Source organism: Pseudophryne corroboree, chromosome 4, assembly GCF_028390025.1.
Source record: "Pseudophryne corroboree isolate aPseCor3 chromosome 4, aPseCor3.hap2, whole genome shotgun sequence".
NCBI lineage: Eukaryota > Metazoa > Chordata > Amphibia > Anura > Myobatrachidae > Pseudophryne > Pseudophryne corroboree.
This window is the reverse complement of record NC_086447.1, coordinates 10951307-10967823: the sequence shown is the minus strand read 5'-3', so window position 1 is coordinate 10967823 and position 16517 is coordinate 10951307.

Sequence of the window (16517 nt, the reverse complement as noted above, 5' to 3'; positions counted from 1 at the left end):
ATATCAGAAAAAAAAGGACTCCAAAACCTAAAATAAAATTGTCGGAGGAGAAGCGTAAACTTGCCAATATGCCATTTACCACACGGAGTGGCAAGGAACGGCTGAGGCCCTGGCCTATGTTCATGGCTAGTGGTTCAGCTTCACATGAGGATGGAAGCACTCAGCCTCTCGCTAGAAAACTGAAAAGACTCAAGCTGGCAAAAGCACCGCAAAGAACTGTGCGTTCTTTGAAATCCCAAATCCACAAGGAGAGTCCAATTGTGTCGTTTGCGATGCCTGACCTTCCCAACACTGGACGTGAAGAGCATGCGCCTTCCACTATTTGCATGCCCCCTGCAAGTGCTGGAAGGAGCACCCGCAGTCCAGTTCCTGATAGTCAGATTGAAGATGTCAGTGTTGAAGTACACCAGGATGAGGAGGATATGGGTGTTGCTGGCGCTGGGGAGGAAATTGACCAGGAGGATTCTGATGGTGAGGTGGTTTGTTTAAGTCAGGCACCCGGGGAGACACCTGTTGTCCGTGGGAGGAATATGGCCGTTGACATGCCAGGTGAAAATACCAAAAAAATCAGCTCTTCGGTGTGGAGGTATTTCACCAGAAATGCGGACAACAGGTGTCAAGCCGTGTGTTCCCTTTGTCAAGCTGTAATAAGTAGGGGTAAGGACGTTAACCACCTCGGAACATCCTCCCTTATACGTCACCTGCAGCGCATTCATAATAAGTCAGTGACAAGTTCAAAAACTTTGGGTGACAGCGGAAGCAGTCCACTGACCAGTAAATCCCTTCCTCTTGTAACCAAGCTCACGCAAACCACCCCACCAACTCCCTCAGTGTCAATTTCCTCCTTCCCCAGGAATGCCAATAGTCCTGCAGGCCATGTCACTGGCAAGTCTGACGAGTCCTTTCCTGCCTGGGATTCCTCCGATGCATCCTTGCGTGTAACGCCTACTGCTGCTGGCGCTGCTGTTGTTGCCGCTGGGAGTCGATCGTCATCCCAGAGGGGAAGTCGTAAGCCCACTTGTACTACTTCCAGTAAGCAATTGACTGTTCAACAGTCCTTTGCGAGGAAGATGAAATATCACAGCAGTCATCCTACTGCAAAGCGGATAACTGAGTCCTTGACAACTATGTTGGTGTTAGACGTGCGTCCGGTATCCGCCGTTAGTTCACAGGGAACTAGACAATTTATTGAGGCAGTGTGCCCCCGTTACCAAATACCATCTAGGTTCCACTTCTCTAGGCAGGCGATACCGAGAATGTACACGGACGTCAGAAAAAGACTCACCAGTGTCCTAAAAAATGCAGTTGTACCCAATGTCCACTTAACCACGGACATGTGGACAAGTGGAGCAGGGCAGGGTCAGGACTATATGACTGTGACAGCCCACTGGGTAGATGTATGGACTCCCGCCGCAAGAACAGCAGCGGCGGCACCAGTAGCAGCATCTCGCAAACGCCAACTCTTTCCTAGGCAGGCTACGCTTTGTATCACCGCTTTCCAGAATACGCACACAGCTGAAAACCTCTTACGGCAACTGAGGAAGATCATCGCGGAATGGCTTACCCCAATTGGACTCTCCTGTGGATTTGTGGCATCGGACAACGCCAGCAATATTGTGTGTGCATTAAATATGGGCAAATTCCAGCACGTCCCATGTTTTGCACATACCTTGAATTTGGTGGTGCAGAATTTTTTAAAAAACGACAGGGGCGTGCAAGAGATGCTGTCGGTGGCCAGAAAAATTGCGGGACACTTTCGGCGTACAGGCACCACGTACAGAAGACTGGAGCACCACCAAAAACTACTGAACCTGCCCTGCCATCATCTGAAGCAAGAAGTGGTAACGAGGTGGAATTCAACCCTCTATATGCTTCAGAGGTTGGAGGAGCAGCAAAAGGCCATTCAAGCCTATACAATTGAGCACGATATAGGAGATGGAATGCACCTGTCTCAAGTGCAGTGGAGAATGATTTCAACGTTGTGCAAGGTTCTGATGCCCTTTGAACTTGCCACACGTGAAGTCAGTTCAGACACTGCCAGCCTGAGTCAGGTCATTCCCCTCATCAGGCTTTTGCAGAAGAAGCTGGAGGCATTGAAGAAGGAGCTAACACGGAGCGATTCCGCTAGGCATGTGGGACTTGTGGATGCAGCCCTTAATTCGCTTAACAAGGATTCACGGGTGGTCAATCTGTTGAAATCAGAGCACTACATTTTGGCCACCGTGCTCGATCCTAGATTTAAAGCCTACCTTGGATCTCTCTTTCCGGCAGACACAGGTCTGCTGGGGTTGAAAGACCTGCTGGTGACAAAATTGTCAAGTCAAGCGGAACGCGACCTGTCAACATCTCCTCCTTCACATTCTCCCGCAACTGGGGGTGCGAGGAAAAGGCTCAGAATTCCGAGCCCACCCGCTGGCGGTGATGCAGGGCAGTCTGGAGCGACTGCTGATGCTGACATCTGGTCCGGACTGAAGGACCTGACAACGATTACGGACATGTCGTCTACTGTCACTGCATATGATTCTCTCAACATTGATAGAATGGTGGAGGATTATATGAGTGACCGCATCCAAGTAGGCACGTCACACAGTCCGTACTTATACTGGCAGGAAAAAGAGGCAATTTGGAGGCCCTTGCACAAACTGGCTTTATTCTACCTAAGTTGCCCTCCCACAAGTGTGTACTCCGAAAGAGTGTTTAGTGCCGCCGCTCACCTTGTCAGCAATCGGCGTACGAGGTTACATCCAGAAAATGTGGAGAAGATGATGTTCATTAAAATGAATTATAATCAATTCCTCCGCGGAGACATTGACCAGCAGCAATTGCCTCCACAAAGTACACAGGGAGCTGAGATGGTGGATTCCAGTGGGGACGAATTGATAATCTGTGAGGAGGGGGATGTACACGGTGATATATCGGAGGGTGAAGATGAGGTGGACATCTTGCCTCTGTAGAGCCAGTTTGTGCAAGGAGAGATTAATTGCTTCTTTTTTGGGGGGGGTCCAAACCAACCCGTCATATCAGTCACAGTCGTGTGGCAGACCCTGTCACTGAAATGATGGGTTGGTTAAAGTGTGCATGTCCTGTTTTGTTTATACAACATAAGGGTGGGTGGGAGGGCCCAAGGATAATTCCATCTTGCATCTCTTTTTTCTTTTCTTTTTCTTTGCATCATGTGCTGATTGGGGAGGGTTTTTTGGAAGGGACATCCTGCGTGACACTGCAGTGCCACTCCTAGATGGGCCCGGTGTTTGTGTCGGCCACTAGGGTCGCTAATCTTACTCACACAGCTACCTCATTGCGCCTCTTTTTTTCTTTGCGTCATGTGCTGTTTGGGGAGGGTTTTTTGGAAGGGACATCCTGCGTGACACTGCAGTGCCACTCCTAGATGTGCCCGGTGTTTGTGTCGGCCACTAGGGTCGCTAATCTTACTCACACAGTCAGCTACCTCATTGCGCCTCTTTTTTTCTTTGCGTCATGTGCTGTTTGGGGAGGGTTTTTTGGAAGGGCCATCCTGCGTGACACTGCAGTGCCACTCCTAGATGGGCCCGGTGTTTGTGTCGGCCACTAGGGTCGCTAATCTTACTCACACAGCTACCTCATTGCGCCTCTTTTTTTCTTTGCGTCATGTGCTGTTTGGGGAGGGTTTTTTGGAAGGGCCATCCTGCGTGACACTGCAGTGCCACTCCTAGATGGGCCCGGTGTTTGTGTCGGCCACTAGGGTCGCTAATCTTACTCACACAGCTACCTCATTGCGCCTCTTTTTTTCTTTGCGTCATGTGCTGTTTGGGGAGGGTTTTTTGGAAGGGACATCCTGCGTGACACTGCAGTGCCACTCCTAGATGGGCCCGGTGTTTGTGTCGGCCACTAGGGTCGCTTATCTTACTCACACAGCGACCTCGGTGCAAATTTTAGGACTAAAAATAATATTGTGAGGTGTGATGTGTTCAGAATAGGCTGAAAATGAGTGTAAATTATGTTTTTTGAGGTTAATAATACTTTGGGATCAAAATTACCCCCAAATTCTATGATTTAAGCTGTTTTTTAGGGTTTTTTGAAAAAAACACCCGAATCCAAAACACACCCGAATCCGACAAAAATAATTCGGTGAGGTTTTGCCAAAACGCGTTCGAACCCAAAACACGGCCGCGGAACCGAACCCAAAACCAAAACACAAAACCCGAAAAATTTCAGGCGCTCATCTCTAATTTTTATATCCAGTTTATAGTGCTGTATATTCTCTCCTTTACAATTAATTTCTTTGGGGTTAACTATCCCTTAAACAGCTGCTCTAGGTCAAACATCTCATTTTGGAGCGCTGGGCCTATTACCTTGGTAAATTCCTTTTGCATGAAAACGCCGGCGTGCCTGGGGAAACGAGGAAGTGGCTTGCTGAACGCAGGCCGTGTATGTGACATCAAAACAGGAACTAAATAGACTGAAGTGATCGCAAGGGCGGAGTAGGTCTGCACAGAGGCAGAACTCTGGGAGGCAACGTAGTCAGCTGCCGCCGGGCTCCTGCTTTGAAGGGGGCACCTCTCCTCCTGTTCCATCTGTTCAGTGACATTAATCAATTAAGTTAGTTGACAGCAGCCGGTATCTCTTCCGTAGCCAACTTCCCCACTAGTCACTGCACCTTACAAATCATACCCTCTTTATTATAGATACACTGGAAGCAGACACCTTACTGATGGAGCTATTTGCTCCTATAAAGGAAACATGAGAATTCTATCTATATAAAGTTATTTCTCTGACAATTACAAGTAACTTCATACAGTTAGAATTCTCATACTTCCTATACAAGAGCAGATATCTCCATCAGTAAGGTGCATGCTTCCAGTGTAATAGGTTGTGGGATCTAACCCTGGGTATGACACTTGTAAATTAATTGTCAGAGAAATAATCAGCATTGTGAGTGACTGAGCAGATCTATGTAGTGTGTGGCTGGACACCCCTACATAGATCTGCCTAGTTGCAACGGTTTTGTAGTAGCTTCATATAGTTAGAATCTACAGGCTTGCTATGCAGGAGCAAAAAAAAATATATATATATATATATATATATTTATATATATATATATATATTAGGGATGAGCGGGTTCGGTTTCCGAGAAACCGAACCCCCCCAAACGTCACACTTTTTACACGGGTCCGAGCCATACTCGGATTCTCCCGTATGGCTCGGTTAACCCGAGCGTGCCCGAACGTCATCATCCCGCTGTCGGATTCTCGCGAGATTCGGATTCTATATAACCAGCCGCGCGTCGGCGCCATTTTCACACGTGCATTGAGATTGATGGGGAGAGGACTTGGCTGGCGTACTCTCCATTTATAATTGTACAAGAGACAGTTGATTGCTTGTTTTATTACTAATTCTGGGGAGGATTGGGGAGCAGCTGTTAGGACTCGGAGTAGAGTGCAGAGTTTTGCTGATAGTGACCACCAGTTTTTTTTTATCCGTTCGCTGCCTGAAAAAAACGCTCCATACCATATCTGTGCTCAGTGTGCTGCATGATATATCTGTGCTGAGTGCTCACACTGCTTAATTGTGGGGACTGGGGAGCAGCTATAGCAGGAGTACAGTGCACAGTTTTGCTGACAGTGACCACCAGTATACGTTTGTCTGCCTGAAAAACACTCCTGTGGTGGCTTTTTTTTATACTAGTTTAGCAGTTTGCTGACAGTGTCCACCAGGTCCATTATACTGTATATAGCAGTACGGTAGGCCACTGCTGTACCTACCTCTGTGTCGTCACTCGTCGTCCATAAGTATACTATCCATCCATCTACATTGTATACCTGTGGTGGCTTTTTGTTGTGCGCATTAAAAATATGGAGAACAAAAAATGTGGAGGTTAAAAAAATAGGGAAAGATCAAGATCCACTTCCACCTCGTGCTGAAGCTGCTGCCACTAGTCATGGCCGAGACGATGAAATGCCATCAACGTCGTCTGCCAAGGCCGATGCCCAATGTCATAGTACAGAGCATGTAAAATCCAAAACACAAAGTGGAAAGCTGCTCAATCAGATTGTAATGTCACTCAGGTGCTAAAAGGGGAGGGGTAATTCTGTGTAGGAAAAAAACTGTGTTCCCTAATGCACACCGAGTTAATAGTATTACTATATAATAATAGTCAGATAATACGGAGATCTTAGTTGCGTATATCTGCAGATATAGGGTTAAGCCCCCAGGCCGATCGACAAGGCTTCTCCGTCACTGGGGGTCCCTAATACTAGGTATGGGCCTGCGGTGCAGGACCCCACAATGTCGGCACAGGTCGGCCACCCCAGGTCAGCACACAGGTGAGAATTAATAGGGGTTAATAAGAAGCACAGAAGTGCTATGTAAGTGGTGTGATTAGAATAATATATACAAAGTGATAGGAAAAATAATAAGTGTTAATAAAGTGTTAGGGTGTGCCGACCTGAAGCAGCCCAACCATACCGACACAGGGGCCACCGCACCCCACACCCACCCCATAAATAATTCCAAATATATCTGGGTAAAATTCCCAGTGTAAGGCCACATAGTAATGGCACCTACAGCATCTGAGAGCCAGCTTACCTGGGGATACCCCTGGCTTCCCCTATGGCACTACTGGTGTCAGCAATCCCTCCTAATGCTGACCCATTTATGCCTCTCTATATACAATACACAAAGTGGAAAGCTGCTCAATCAGATTGTAATGTCACTCAGGTGCTAAAAGGGGAGGGGTAATTCTGTGTAGGAAAAAAACTGTGTTCCCTAATGCACACCGAGTGAATAGTATTACTATATAATAATAGTCAGATAATACGGAGATCTTAGTTGCGTATATCTGCAGATATAGGGTTAAGCCCCCAGGCCGATCGACAAGGCTTCTCCGTCACTGGGGGTCCCTAATACTAGGTATGGGCCTGGGGTGCAGGACCCCACAATGTCGGCACAGGTCGGCCACCCCAGGTCAGCACACAGGTGAGAATTAATAGGGGTTAATAAGAAGCACAGAAGTGCTATGTAAGTGGTGTGATTAAAATAATATATACAAAGTGATAGGAAAAATAATAAGTGTTAATAAAGTGTTAGGGTGTGCCGACCTGAAGCAGCCCAATCATACCGACACAGGGGCCACCGCACCCCACACCCACCCCATAAATAATTCCAAATATATCTGGGTAAAATTCCCAGTGTAAGGCCACATAGTAATGGCACCTACAGCATCTGAGAGCCAGCTTACCTGGGGATACCCCTGGCTTCCCCTATGGCACTACTGGTGTCAGCAATCCCTCCTAACGCTGACCCATTTATGCCTCTCTATATACAATACACAAAGTGGAAAGCTGCTCAATCAGATTGTAATGTCACTCAGGTGCTAAAAGGGGAGGGGTAATTCTGTGTAGGAAAAAAAACTGTGTTCCCTAATGCACACCGAGTGAATAATATTACTATATAATAATAGTCAGATAATACGGAGATCTTAGTTGCGTATATCTGCAGATATAGGGTTAAGCCCCCAGGCCGATCGACAAGGCTTCTGCGTCACTGGGGGTCCCTAATACTAGGTATGGGCCTGGGGTGCAGGACCCCACAATGTCGGCACAGGTCGGCCACCCCAGGTCAGCACACAGGTGAGAATTAATAGGGGTTAATAAGAAGCACAGAAGTGCTATGTAAGTGGTGTGATTAAAATAATATATACAAAGTGATAGGAAAAATAATAAGTGTTAATAAAGTGTTAGGGTGTGCCGACCTGAAGCAGCCCAACCATACCGACACAGGGGTTACCGCACCCCACACCCACCCCATAAATAATTCCAAATATATCTGGGTAAAATTCCCAGTGTAAGGCCACATAGTAATGGCACCTACAGCATCTGAGAGCCAGCTTACCTGGGGATACCCCTGGCTTCCCCTATGGCACTACTGGTGTCAGCAATCCCTCCTAATGCTGACCCATTTATGCCTCTCTATATACAATACACAAAGTGGAAAGCTGCTCAATCAGATTGTAATGTCACTCAGGTGCTAAAAGGGGAGGGGTAATTCTGTGTAGGAAAAAAACTGTGTTCCCTAATGCACACCGAGTGAATAGTATTACTATATAATAATAGTCAGATAATACGGAGCTCTTAGTTGCGTATATCTGCAGATATAGGGTTAAGCCCCCAGGCCGATCGACAAGGCTTCTCCGTCACTGGGGGTCCCTAATACTAGGTATGGGCCTGGGGTGCAGGACCCCACAATGTCGGCACAGGTCGGCCACCCCAGGTCAGCACACAGGTGAGAATTAATAGGGGTTAATAAGAAGCACAGAAGTGCTATGTAAGTGGTGTGATTAAAATAATATATACAAAGTGATAGGAAAAATAATAAGTGTTAATAAAGTGTTAGGGTGTGCCGACCTGAAGCAGCCCAACCATACCAACACAGGGGCCACCGCACCCCACACCCACCCCATATAATAATTTATGGGGTGGGTGTGGGGTGCGGTGGCCCCTGTGTCGGTATGGTTGGGCTGCTTCAGGTCGGCACACCCTAACACTTTATTAACACTTATTATTTTTCCTATCACTTTGTATATATTATTTTAATCACACCACTTACATAGCACTTCTGTGCTTCTTATTAACCCCTATTAATTCTCACCTGTGTGCTGACCTGGGGTGGCCGACCTGTGCCGACATTGTGGGGTCCTGCACCCCAGGCCCATACCTAGTATTAGGGACCCCCAGTGACGGAGAAGCCTTGTCGATCGGCCTGGGGGCTTAACCCTATATCTGCAGATATACGCAACTAAGATCTCCGTATTATCTGACTATTATTATATAGTAATACTATTCACTCGGTGTGCATTAGGGAACACAGTTTTTTTCCTACACAGAATTACCCCTCCCCTTTTAGCACCTGAGTGACATTACAATCTGATTGAGCAGCTTTCCACTTTGTGTATTGTATATAGAGAGGCATAAATGGGTCAGCATTAGGAGGGATTGCTGACAACAGTAGTGCCATAGGGGAAGCCAGGGGTATCCCCAGGTAAGCTGGCTCTCAGATGCTGTAGGTGCCATTACTATGTGGCCTTACACTGGGAATTTTACCAAGATATATTTGGAATTATTTATGGGGTGGGTGTGGGGTGCGGTGGCCCCTGTGTCGGTATGTTTGTGCTGCTTCAGGTCGGCACACCCTAACACTTTATTAACACTTATTATTTTTCCTATCACTTTGTATATATTATTTTAATCACACCACTTACATAGCACTTCTGTGCTTGTTATTAACCCCTATTAATTCTCACCTGTGTGCTGACCTGGGGTGGCCGACCTGTGCCGACATTGTGGGGTCCTGCACCCCAGGCCCATACCTAGTATTAGGGACCCCCAGTGATGGAGAAGCCTTGTCGATCGGCCTGGGGGCTTAACCCTATATCTGCAGATATACGCAACTAAGATCTCCGTATTATCTGACTATTATTATATAGTAATACTATTCACTCGGTGTGCATTAGGGAACACAGTTTTTTTCCTACACAAAATCCAAAACACAAAAGTTCAGTAAAATGACCCAAAAATCAAAATGAAAAGCGTCTGAGGAGAAGCGTAAACTTGCCAATATGCCATTTACGACACGGAGTGGCAAGGAACGGCTGAGGCCCAGGCCTATGTTCATGGCTAGTGGTTCAGCTTCACATGAGGATGGAAGCACTCATCCTCTCGCTAGAAAAAAGAAAAGACTTAAGCTGGCAAAAGCACAGCAAAGAACTGTGCGTTCTTCTAAATCACAAATCCACAAGGAGAGTCCAATTGTGTCGGTTGCGATGTCTGACCTTCCCAACACTGGACGGGAAGAGCTTGTGCCTTCCACCATTTACACGCCCCCTGCAAGTGCTGGAAGGAGCACCCGCAGTCCAGTTCCTGATAGTCAAATTGAAGATGTCAGTGTTGAAGTACACCAGGATGAGGATATGGGTGTTGCTGGCGCTGGGGAGGAAATTGACAAGGAGGATTCTGATGGTGAGGTGGTTTGTTTAAGTCAGGCACCCGGGGAGACGCCTGTTGTCCATGGAAGGAATATGGCCATTGACATGCCTGGTCAAAATACAAAAAAAATCAGCTCTTCGGTGTGGAATTATTTCAACACAAATGCGGACAACAGGTGTCAAGCCGTGTGTTGCCTTTGTCAAGCTGTAATAAGTAGGGGTAAGGACGTTAACCACATCGGAACATCCTCCCTTATACGTCACCTGCAGCGCATTCATCATAAGTCAGTGACAAATTCAAAAACTTTGGGCGACAGCAAAAGCAGTCCACTGACCAGTAAATCCCTTCCTCTTGTAACCAAGCTCCTGCAAACCACACCACCAACTCCCTCATTGTCAATTTCCTCCTTACCCAGGAAAGCCAATAGTCCTGCAGGCCATGTCACTGGCAAGTCTGACGAGTCCTCTGCTGCCTGGGATTCCTCCGATGCATCCTTGAGTGAAACGCCTACTGCTGCTGGCGCTGCTGTTGTTGCTGCTGGGAGTCGATCGGCATCCCAGAGGGGAAGTCGGAAGGCCACTTGTACTACTTCCAGTAAGCAATTGACTGTCCAACAGTCCTTTGCGAGGAAGATGAAATATCACAGCAGTCATCCTGCTGCAAAGCGGATAACTGAGGCCTTGGCAGCCTGGGCGGTGAGAAACGTGGTTCCGGTATCCACCGTTAATTCAGAGCCAACTATAGACTTGATTGAGGTACTGTGTCCCCGGTACCAAATATCATCCAGGTTCCATTTCTCTAGGCAGGCGATACCGAAAATGTACACAGACCTCAAAAAAAGACACACAAGTGTCCTAAAAAATGCAGTTGTACCCAATGTCCACTTAACCACGGACATGTGGACAAGTGGAGCAGGGCAGACTCAGGACTATATGACTGTGACAGCCCACTGGGTAGATGTATTGCCTTCCGCTGCAAGAACAGCAGTGGCGGCACCAGTAGCAGCATCTCGCAAACGCCAACTCGTTCCTAGGCAGGATACGCTTTGTATCACTTCTTTCCAGAATACGCACACAGCTGAAAACCTCTTATGGCAACTGAGGAAGATCAGCGCAGAATGGCTTACCCCAATTAGACTCTCCTGGGGATTTGTGACATCGGACAACGCCAGCAATATTGTGCGTGCATTACATCTGGGCAAATTCCAGCACGTCCCATGTTTTGCACATACCTTGAATTTGGAGGTGCAGAATTATTTAAAAAACGACAGGGGCGTGCAAGAGATGCTGTCGGTGGCCCGAAGAATTGCGGGCCACTTTCGGCGTTCAGGTACCGCGTACAGAAGACTGAACCTGCCACGCCATCATCTGAAGCAAGAGGTGGTAATGAGGTGGAATTCAACCCTCTATATGCTTCAGAGGATGGAGGAGCAGCAAAAGGCCATTCAAGCCTATACATCTGGCCACGATATAGGCAAAAGAGGTGGAATGCACCTGTCTCAAGCGCAGTGGAGAATGATTTCAACGTTGTGCAAGGTTCTGCAACCCTTTGAACTTGCCACACGTGAAGTCAGTTCAGACACTGCCAGCCTGAGTCAGGTCATTCCCCTCATCAGGCTTTTGCAGAAGAAGCTGGAGACATTGAAGGAGGAGCTAAAACAGAGCGATTCCGCTAGGCATGTAGGACTTGTGGATGGAACCCTTAATTCGCTTAACCAGGATTCACGGGTGGTCAATCTGTTGAAATCAGAGCACTACAGTTTGGCCACCGTGCTCGATCCTAGATTTAAAACCTACGTTGTATCTCTCTTTCCAGCAGACACAAGTCTGCAGGTGTTCAAAGACCTGCTGGTGAGAAAATTGTCAAGTCAAGCGGAACGTGAACCGTCAACAGCTCCTCCTTCACATTCTCCCGCAACTGGAGGTGCGAGGAAAAGGCTAAGAATTCCGAGCCCACCCGCTGGTGGTGATGCAGGGCAGTCTGGAGCGAGTGCTGACATCTGGTCCGGACTGAGGGACCTGCCAACGATTACTGACATGTCGTCTACTGTCACTGCATATGATTCTGTCACCATTGAAAGAATGGTGGAGGATTATATGAGTGACCGCATCCAAGTAGGCACGTCAGACAGTCCGTACGTATACTGGCAGGAAAAAGAGGCAATTTGGAGGCCCTTGCAGAAACTGGCTTTATTCTACCTAAGTTGCCCTCCCTCCAGTGTGTACTCCGAAAGAGTGTTTAGTGCAGCCGCTCACCTTGTCAGCAATCGGCGTACGAGGTTACTACCAGAAAATGTGGAGAATATGATGTTCATTAAAATGAATTATAATCAATTCCTCCGTGGAGACATTCACCAGCAGCAATTGCCTCCAGAAAGTACACGGGGACCTGAGATGGTGGATTCCAGTGGGGACGAATTAATAATCTGTGAGGTTTATACAACATAAGGGTGGGTGGGAGGGCCCAAGGACAATTCCATCTTGCACCTCTTTTTTCTTTCTTTTTTCTTTGCAATATGTGCTGTTTGGGGACTATTTTTTTGAAGTGCCATCCTGCCTGACACTGCAGTGCCACTCCTAGATGGGCCAGGTGTTTGTGTCGGCCACTTGTGTCGCTTAGCTAAGCCATCCAGCGACCTCGGTGCAAATTTTAGGACTAAAAATAATATTGTGAGGTGTGAGGTGTTCAGAATAGACTGAAAATGAGTGGAAATTATGGTTATTGAGGCTAATAATACTATGGGATAAAATGACCCCCAAATTCTATGATTTAAGCAGTTTTTTAGGGTTTTTTGAAAAAAAAAACACCCGAATCCAAAACACACCCGAATCCGACAAAAAAATTTCGGTGAGGTTTTGCCAAAACGCGTCCGAACCCAAAACACGGCCGCGGAACCGAACCCAAAACCAAAGCACAAAACCCGAAAAATTTCCGGTGCACATCACTAATATATACATATATATATATATATATATAGATATATATATAAATATATATATATATAGGGGACAACAATATTTTTCTCGCCTCCGGGCAACTGTGACAAACTTACGCCATTGGGTCTGGAGCTACTCAGAAACTGCATGAAAATATTTTGGAGCAATTCTGTGAACCTTTCGGTCGCACTTTTGCTAAGCTAAGATACACTCCCAGAGGGCGGCGGCCTAGTGTTTGCAATGCTGCTAAAAGCAGCCAGCGAGCGAACAACTCGGAATGAGGGCCAGTGTGCAGAGGAATCCCCTCCTATGTTGAAATGACCCCCATATATATCTCCTATATATTTGTCTAAATCTGTGACTCTGTGCCCGTAACGCTGGGTGGAGTCAGCAAGTCTCTGCTCCTGCTGCCAGTCCATCTCTCTCTCTCCCCACCCCCCACCCATCAGCAGCTCTGATTCCCCGGCCGCGGCGCCGGCCCAACAACAACAACGGCTGATGCCGCCCCCGGCATACACATTAGGAGGGACGGGAGGTGCAGGAGAAGGCTCTCATAGCCCTCCCTGCCCAGCGTACACAGAACCACCGCCTCCTCCGCACACATCCAGCTGTCCGCTTTCCTGCTGTGACAGGAGGCGAGTGCTGCAGTGACGTCATCTCCTGCAGCACTCGCCTCCTGTCACACAGCCGGCACACACACTCCAGTCTCCGGGGGCTGCCAGCATCTACAGGCAAGCTGGAAACACCCCCAAAGCGAGAGAGAACATACCCGTGAGGCCATGCCCCTTGCACAGCAGGCCACGCCCCCTTTTCGGCCGCTGGGGGGGACAGATGTGTGTAACAGTAATGCTGAAATGCTGACCCAGTGACGCCTCTGGACACTGTACTGTTTACCAGCCTGCAGCAGCCGCCCACAGCCCCAACGGTGAGTCCCTCCGGCCATCCTACCCACTGTTTCTATGTCTGCTCGCCACTTTACACAAGTCTCCTCTTCTGGTGCCCTCCCCCTCGACTACTTTCCCCCTCTCTTCATCATCTTCCTCACTGGGGACCCTCCCTGCCAACCCGCGTCTCTTTATCCCCTCCCTACCGCCCCGCGTCTCTCTAACCCCTCCCTACCGCCTTGCGTCTCTCTATCCCCTCCCTACCGCCCCGCGTCTCTATATCCCCTCCCAGCCACCCCGCGTCTCTCTATCCCCTTCCTACCGCCCCGCGTCTCTATATCCCCTCCCTGCCGACCTGCGTCTCTCTATCCCCTCCATACCGCCCACGTCTTTCTATCCCCTCCCCACCGCCCCGCGTCTCTCTATCCCCTCCCAGCCGCCCCGCCTCTCTGCATCCCCTCCCTAACACCCTGCATCTCTGTATCCCCTCCCTACCGCCCTAAGTCTCTCTATCCCCTCCCTACCGCCCGAGTCTCTGTATCTCCTCCCTACCGCCCGCGTCTGTCTATCCCCTCCCTACCGCCCACGTCTCTCTATCTCCTCCCTGCATCTCTCTATCCCCTCCCTACCGCCCTGCGTCTCTCTATCCCCTCCCTACCACCCTGCATCTCTGTATCCCCTCCCTACTGCCCGCATTTCTCTATCCCCTCCATACCGCCCTGCGTCTTTCTATCCCCTCCCTACCGCCCCGCATCTCTCTCTATCCCCTCCCTGCCACCCTGCGTCTCTCTATCCCCTCCCTACCGCCCCCCTTCTATCTATCCCCTCCCTACCAGCCCGCGTCTCTCTATCCCCTCTATCCACTCATACAAATATTGAACCGCAGCAAGGCAGGCAGGGGTTAAGGGGGCGTAGCCCCTTTCGACGGTGTGAAGAGTGCCCGTAGGGCGCAATGAAGCACCTAGTAATATATATATATATATATATATATGTGCAGGGTCTGAACTAGGTTCTTCTACTTGTCCACCAGACTCCCACGCTTGCTCTAATGTTCTGCAGTTATGCAGAGCAGAAGATTGAAGGGTGGATTTGGAAACCCCCCTCCAGAAATCCTGCGCTCGCCCCCTGTTTCATAGAGTACAGAAAGGGCGCGTTCACACACCTTATGCCACATACAGAATTGAGGAATCCACAGTTATGCTCCATGGGAGGTCCATCAGTTATAGTTGCCTCCTCCCTGGAGCTTGATCCATGCTAATGAAAAAAATTATGATGCTGATGATGATGACGATGTTGATGATTGTACACAAAGAAGAATGATCCCGCACCAGACTGAGAAGAGGCAGGTACAGGTGTATCTCCGTTATCATGTTACCCAACAATATACAGCATATAGGAAAAACTCAGCCAGAAGTAATCATTCGAAATGTTATATAGCAACAGGAGTTCTGCCAGTGTGCAGGACTAAAGCAAAAATAATCTCTTTTGGGGGCACTCTTTAATCATTTAAAATATATAAGTTTTATACAAAATGTATTTATATGCATTACAATTAGTAATAGACCTGACAATAGCCTCTTAGGTAAAAGCCACCTCAACCTGAATCTCAGACTTCTATGTCCTGGGTGAAGATATTAAATATAGTCTACACGCCTATAAATCTCTGGTTCCATTACATTTCCGTTCAGCAACACATGTTATAGCAGAGGTGTACCACACAGAGACCTGTAACTGCATACACTGACAGTGAGTATACACACACACTAATAACACAGTATCTCCAGCCCTCTCCTCATACAGAACATACATGGAAACACGTATAGAATCCCAGCACTGTGGGGAAATAGTATAAATTTCTGGTTCCATTACATTTCCATTCAGCAACACATGTTATAGCAGAGGTGTACCACACAGAGACCTGTAACTGCATACACTGACAGTGAGTATACACACACACTAATAACACAGTATCTCCAGCCCTCTCCTCATACAGAACATACAAGGAAACAAGAATAGAATCCCAGCACTGTGGGGTAATAGTATATATCTCTGGTGCACTTCCATTCAGCAACACATATTATAGCAGAGGTGTACCACACAGAGACCTGTAACTGCATACACTGACAGTGAGTATACACAGACACTAATAACACAGTATCTCCAGCCCTCTCCTCATACAGAACATACAAGGAAACACGTATAGAATCCCAGCACTGTGGGGTAATAGTATAAATCTCTGGTGCACTTCCATTCAGCAACACATGTTATAGCAGAGGCGTACCACACAGAGACCTGTAACTGCATACACTGACAGTGAGTATACACAGACACTAATAACACAGTATCTCCAGACCTCTCCTCATACAGAACATACAAGGAAACACGTATAGAATCCCAGCACTGTGAGGTAATAGTATATATCTCTGGTACACTTCCATTCAGCAACACATGTTATAGCAGAGGCGTACCACACAGGCCTGTAACTGCATACACTGACAGTAAGTATACACAGACACCAATAACACAGTATCTCCAGCCCTCTCCTCATACAGAACATACAAGGAAACACGTATAGAATCCCAGCACTGTGGGGTAATAGTATAAATCTCTGGTTCCATTGCACTTCCATTTAGCAACACATGTTATAGCAGAGGTGTACCACACACAGACCTGTAACTGTATAAGTAGATAAAGACAACCTTTCTGTCAAACTGACAGGTGGCACCCCCCCTTTCTCC